Source organism: Magnolia sinica, chromosome 7 (assembly GCF_029962835.1).
Source record: "Magnolia sinica isolate HGM2019 chromosome 7, MsV1, whole genome shotgun sequence".
In the NCBI taxonomy this organism is placed as follows: domain Eukaryota; kingdom Viridiplantae; phylum Streptophyta; class Magnoliopsida; order Magnoliales; family Magnoliaceae; genus Magnolia; species Magnolia sinica.
In genome coordinates this window covers 25929910-25936767 of record NC_080579.1, presented here as the reverse complement: position 1 = coordinate 25936767, position 6858 = coordinate 25929910, and positions in this window count along the sequence as shown.

Genomic DNA, 6858 nt, shown 5'->3' with positions numbered 1-6858 from the left:
TCCAGAGAGGAACTGTACTGATATGTGTACTTGATGAGGACTGGCATGCTTACTTTGCATCTCGCATATGACATTTGCCTACATAGGCCTCGCATCGTATGGCCTTAGTATGACCGATAGCATTCATGCCTTATATCATATAGCTTTGGTACAGCTGATAGCAGTCATGGATTTATCGCATATTTTCACATTATTCTGATATTATACACTTGGTGCTTGCCTTGCGCACACACTTACACCACCCTCTAAGCTTTTGATATGTACGCCCGTTGTGTGCAAGTGGCATTTGATCGCAGCAGCGCTGCGGCAGGAGCGCACATCAGATTATTTTAGAGTTTTTGATCACCCTGTATTTTCCTTTTCGCATTGTACTTAAAGTTTTTGATATAGTGGATATATGGTGATGTTGTTTTGTGACTTGGTTATGCTTGTGGTTATGCTCCATTACAAAAAAAATCATATTGAAAATCCTCCTTATAGGATCCCAGGATTGGAATATAGCATGTGAGTGTCAGAGTCCAAGAATGGGACATTATAAAGGCTGTCGGCGCCGGATTCGGCAATTGGGAATTTTGTAAGCCCTTTTCTGAGTTCGGGGCGTGACAGAAGTTGGTATCAGAGCATAACTTGGGAATACCTAAGGATCACATCACATATCTACTATGAACTTAGAATGAATAGGTTCCGAGCCCGAATAACTTAGCGATTTTCTGACATAGACCCTTAACTCTTATGCTTTCGGGAATTCTTAAGACTGATAAGCCCTTGTTCCTTCCTTTAGGACGTGATGCTTAGAAGACCTGCTCGAGCGAATCCCGCTCCACCACCTGTGACTCCTACTCCACCACCTACGACTCCTTCTCCACCACCAGATATTCCTGCTTTCCAGCATGAGGATGCCACTCTTCTACCTAAGACCGGTGTGGATCTAACCGTGCCTGTGACTGCTGCCCAGCTTCAGAAGATGCTACAGGCGATGACCGCTATTCTTCAGGGACAGAGCAGGAGTCCCACTGGTACACCAGCCAAGGCTAAGTAGGAGCGTGCGAGTGCCCTTCTCAAGGACTTTCGACAGCATGATCCTTCATGTTTTCGGGGTGACCTAAACCCTACTGTAGTAGAGATATAGTGCTCCGAGGTGTAGAAGATATTCGACGCCATGAGATGTACGACCCAACAGTGAGTTCCATTAGCTGTATTCCTTCTCCAAGGTGAGGCTTAGCAATAGTGGGCATCTGTCCCTCGATTGGTAGTAGTCAATTTCGTGTGGACCTGGGAGGACTTTGTAGACCGGTTTGATCAGAAGTTCTTTCCCAAGCATGTGCGACAGCAGCGCGTATTAGAGTTTGAGACTCTAGTCCAGGGAGACGTGATGGTATCCCAGTATGAGGCACATTTCATCGTGCTATCGAGATTCACGACATACCTTATTGATATTGGGGGCAGAAGGCCCGCCGTTTTGAGAACAGTTTACGTCCTGCCCTCAGGAGTCATGTGATCAGACACATGCTTCCGACATTTGAGTAAATTATAGAGAGGGCCCAGATCTATGAGTCAGATTGGGTTGGTTTGCAGAGAGCCTGTAACCAGAGGGGAGATCAGAAGAGGAAGGTGCCCTCTGGTAGTTCCCACCAGCAGTAGCATCGTTCACAGCAGTACCCCCAGCACCACCTCTAGGACCGTTTATAGGTACTTGCTTAGGGTGCGGTAGGACAGGACATTGTATGCACGAGTGTCCCCATCCACGGCAGCAGCCGAGGACACCGCATCAGTCTCCACAACAGCCACCACAGCATCAACAGCGACCACAACACCAGCCTCCAAGGCCTCCCCCACAGTAGTAAATCAGGCCGCCATAACAGCAACAACATCAACAAAGATCTTAGAGGGGACCTACACCTACCCAGAAGGCCCACGACAGATTTTATGCCGCCCAGCAGGACCCTTAGTCATCAGGAGGGGTCGTCGAGGGTACTCTCCCTGTTTCGGCGTGCATTGCACGTGTATTGTTTGATTCGGTGCATCGCATTCCTTTATGACCAATGATTTCTGCTGATCGACTGGTTTGCCAATAGAGTCTTCCCATGAGGGTTTGTCAGTATCGATGCCCTTAAGGAAGACTGTAGTGTTGGGCCGATTTTGTGCATCTTACCCCGTTCTAATTGAGGGTGTCTTTTTGGCTGTTGATTTGTTCGTATTGTCAATGTCCGAGTTTGATGTCATCCTAGGCATGAATTGGCTCACCGAGTACCACGCCATATTATACTACTCCATGAGGATAGTCACGTTCTGTATACCCGGTGTGCCAGAGTTTCAGTTTGTTACCGAGCCCAGAGGAGAGCAGCTTTTTTGCCTGTTATCATGTGTCGTTGAGAAGTCAGCTGCTTTGAGTATCGACCAGCTGCCAGTCGTTTGTGATTTTCCTGGTGCATTCTAGGAGATTCTGGGGTTACTACCTCGTCGGCACATAAAGTTCCAGATTGATATCATGTCCGGTACTATGCCTATTTCGAAGGCCCCATATCGTATGGCATCGTTGGAGTTAAGGGAACTGCAGAAGTAATTGGACGAGTTGCGTGAGCTAAGCTTTATCTGTCCGAGCAGGTCGCCATGGGGAGCACCGGTACTCTTCGTAAAGAAGAAGGATGGCTCATTAAGGCTTTACGTGGACTACCGCGAGCTCAACAAGGTCATGATCAAGAATAAGTACCTGCTCCCATGGATCGATGATTTGTTTAATCAATTGCAGGAGGTGCAGTTCTTTTCAAAGATAGACTTGTACTCTGGTTATCATCAGGTTCGGGTCTGAGATGAAGATATCCCGAAAACAGCCTTCAGGAGGCGCTACGGTCATTTTGAGTTCCAGGTCATGTCCTTCGGACTGACTAATGTGCCCGCAGTATTCATGCAGTTGATGAACAAGATCTTTCGTCTGTATTGCGACCAGTTTGTTGTGGTGTTCATCGACGACATTCTGATATATTCGAGAACCCGTGAGGAACATGAGTGGCATCTGGAGATTTCCTTGTAGACCCTTCATGCACACCATCTTTACGCGAAGCTGGAGAAGTGCGAGTTCTGGCAGGAGGAGATGAAGTTCCTCGGTCATGTGGTGATGAGGCAGGTTGTCGCAGTGGGTCCCTTGAAGATTGATGTCATGCGTCAGTGGGGCTAGCCCATGAACGCATCTGAGATCCGTAGTTTTCTTGGTTTGGCGGGCTACTACTGATGTTTTATTGAGGGATTCTCTTGCATTACAGCCCCGTTGACTAGGTTGACCCGGAAGGGTGCCGAATTCGTGTAGAGCGACGCTTGTGAGCAAGCATTTATGAAGCTTAAGGATCATCTCACGTCCGCTCCTGTCTTCACTCTTCCCTCTGGGAGTGATGGATTTGTTGTATTTACTGATGCCTCACGAGTTGGCTTGGGTGTTGTCCTGATGCAACACGGGAAGCCGGTGGCTTATGCGTCTCGCCAGCTTAAGATCCATGAGTTAAACTACCCCATGCACGATTTAGAGTTGGCAACAGTTTTCTTCGCATTGAAAGTGTGGAGGCACTATCTTTATGGGGTGAGATTTGAGCTCTTTTCTGACCACAAGAGCTTGAAGTATCTGTTCTCTCAATCTGAGCTAAACATGAGACAGAGGCGTTGGATGGAGCTCTTGAAGGACTATGATTTTGATCTTCAGTACCACCCGGGCAAGGCAAACGTGGTGGCAGATGCCCTCAGCTGTCAGCCACGAGACCTGGTGGCGCACATGATGATTCAGGAGTAGAGGATGCTCGAGGATATAGCAGAGTATGACTTCGAGTTTGGTCTACAGTCATCTATTGTTTAGCTATCGAGCCTGTCGATTTAACCCTCTCTTGTCGCAAGGGTGATCGAGGCTCAGCAGACAGACGAGTTGTTGCTGTATTACCGAGCAGAGGCGGCATCTGAGAGTTAGACAATTGGTAGATTAGTTCTGATGGTGGACTTCGTTTCAGAGGCCGATTATGTGTCCCGGATATTCCTGAGTTCCATAGAGATCTTATGACTGAGGCACATCGATCACGATTCTCTATCCACCCTGTCTCGACGAAGATGTATCGTGATATGAGGCGTCAGTATTTTTGGGCAGAGATGAAGCACCAAATAGCCAGTTTTGTGGCCTAGTCTGACACATGTCAGCGTGTCAAGGCCGATCATCAGAGGCCGCTTGGTCTATTGTAGTCGTTGAGCGTCCCGATGTGGAAGTGGGAGCATATATCTACTAATTTTGTCATGGGTTTACCGAGGACTTAGTGCGGTCATGACGCCATCTAGGTTGTTGTGGACCGTCTGACAAAGTTGGCACATTTTTTTATGATTCGTGAGACCTGGCATTCGGACCGGCCGCCAAGCTGTTTGTTGATGAGATCGTGAGACTGCATGGTGTTCTTATCTCGATCATTTTAGACCGAGACCCGAGCTTCACGTCTCAATTTTGGAGGAGCTTCCAGAGAGCGATGGGGATTGATTTGCATCTTAGCATCACGTATCATCCACAGACCGATGGCCAGACCAAGAGGGTCAACCAGATCCTTAAAGATATGTTTCAGGCCTACGCGATTGATTTCTCAGGTAGTTGGGATAAGCACCTGCGATTGGCTAAGTTCACGTATAACAACAGCTATCAGGCAACCATTGGCATGGCTCTTTTTGAGGCATTATGTGGCAGACTGTGCAGATCTCCGAGTTGTTGGACTAAGGTTGGAGAGCGGCGTCTCCTAGGTCCCGAGCTTGCACTGCAGACGTCAGAGGCTATCAATATCATCAGGCAGATGATGTACATAGCTCAGAGTCGGCAGAAGAGTTTTGCTGACCATCAGCGTCGTCCCTTTAAGTTTGTCATTGGGGACCATATGTATTTCAAGGTCTCACCCATGAAGGGTGTGGTTCATTTTGGAGCGAAAGGCAAACTTATCCCGAGATTTATAGGACCTTTCAAGATCACTGGGCGCATTAGCGACGTGGCCTATCGGCTTGCCTTGCCATCTCAGTTGTCTGGTGTCCACAACATTTTCCAAGTCTCTATGTTGAGAAAGTGTGGGTCGGACATCTTGCCTATTATTGATTGACAGCCGTTGAAGGTTCGTGAGGACGCTTCTTACATTGAATAGCCAGTTCGTATCTTCGATCGGAAGGAGCAAGTCCTTTGGATCAAGGTCATTCCCTTGGTGAAGGTGCAGTGGGGCCATCATAGTGTGGATGAGGTATCTTAGGAGCGCGAGGAGGAGATTCGAGAGCGTTATCCCCATCTTTTCGATGTTTGATTGTATGATGTATTATGTATTGATTATATATGATGTTATGTTTTATATTTCCTTGTGAGTTATGATTAGCTGCGATGGTAGTATAAATTTCGAGGATGAAATTTTTATTAGGTGGGGAGAGCTGTAAGACCCGTATCCTAGTTCGTATTGTTCCGTCGACTCTCGCGATCATTCCCGTCGAATTCCGGTAATCCGCGAATTTTAATCGATGTTTATACGCGACCTTAAGTCGTATCCCGTATATTTGAGTTGGCTTAATCTAAGACTTGTACCATTGCGACCGCACCGTTGCTGCTGTTCTAACGCCGCGACTTACACACCGATCCGATACCCTTATCAGAAGATGTGGACCGGCGTTTATTTCGAAGAAAACGCCATGCGTTTGCAATCGCGAGAGAATCTCTACAACATGTCCCATCAATTAATCAATCACCTCATGTCAAGTACACACACCCATGCTTTCTTTCTCCATAAGTCAAGCAACCACCAAGTCAACTCTCTCTCACCCTCTCTCTTACACACCCATACATGTTAAGTACATCACTCACCTCACCCATCACTCACCTCACATCCATCACTCCTTACAACCCTCTCTCTCTCTCTCTCTCTTTCTCAACACAAATTCCAAGCAACCAAGAGGTGCACACGTCCAAGTTTTTCTAAGGAGAGAAAAAGAGAAAGAGTGTTGTGTGGCCCACTTCCCACCCTAAATTCTTCATCCTAGCCATTCATCTTTCATCACTTTCTATCAAAGTGAAGCACAAGGAGATCAGCTTTCCAACGGACCAAGAAGATCGAACGGTGGGTGCTTATTAGGCTAGATTTTTCATGTTTTGATGATGGGTCAAGTAAGGCCTACCGATTGATGGTATGGTTCTCACTTTGGACCCTAGGTGTGGCCAATGGCGCACCTTGATCCTCATGATCATTCCTTGATGGGGCCATTCTCCATGGACCCCATCATGATGTTTATTCTCCTTTCATGAATAGGATCATCTAGACCTTACATCTTAGTGGAGAAAGGATCTCCACCATTGATTTTTAATTTGATGGGCCCACGTGTAATGAGACCCACTTGATTTATGATTGATTGCAAATGAGGGCCCATAGTGTCGGGGTCGCTCCATCACACGTGCCCCTCTTTCTTTCTCTCTCTCTCCCTCTCTTTTCGTTGGTTTTGTGTATGATGATGTGGTTGTGTGGCTCACCTGGATGGACCTCACCATGAAGTATGTATTTGTTCCAAGCCATTTGTAGGTGGGGCCCTCTTTATAAGTGTTGTATATACACCATCCATCATTTGGTGGCCCACCTGAGCAGGCCCATCTTCTAGGCTTCAAATGGCCAAACCGTCCAGCGTCCCTGAACACTGGATGTTAATGGAAGACATAAATATTTGCCTTGGGTTCAAGGCTATTTGGGTAGACCGCTTGGGTAGGCCCCACCTTGATGTTTTAACCCAATCCACACCGTTCATTCCTTTCCTCGGACCATTTTAGGCGTTGAGCCAAAAAATGGGGCCAATCTGAATTTCGGGCGGGCCATAGCATAGCAAACAACG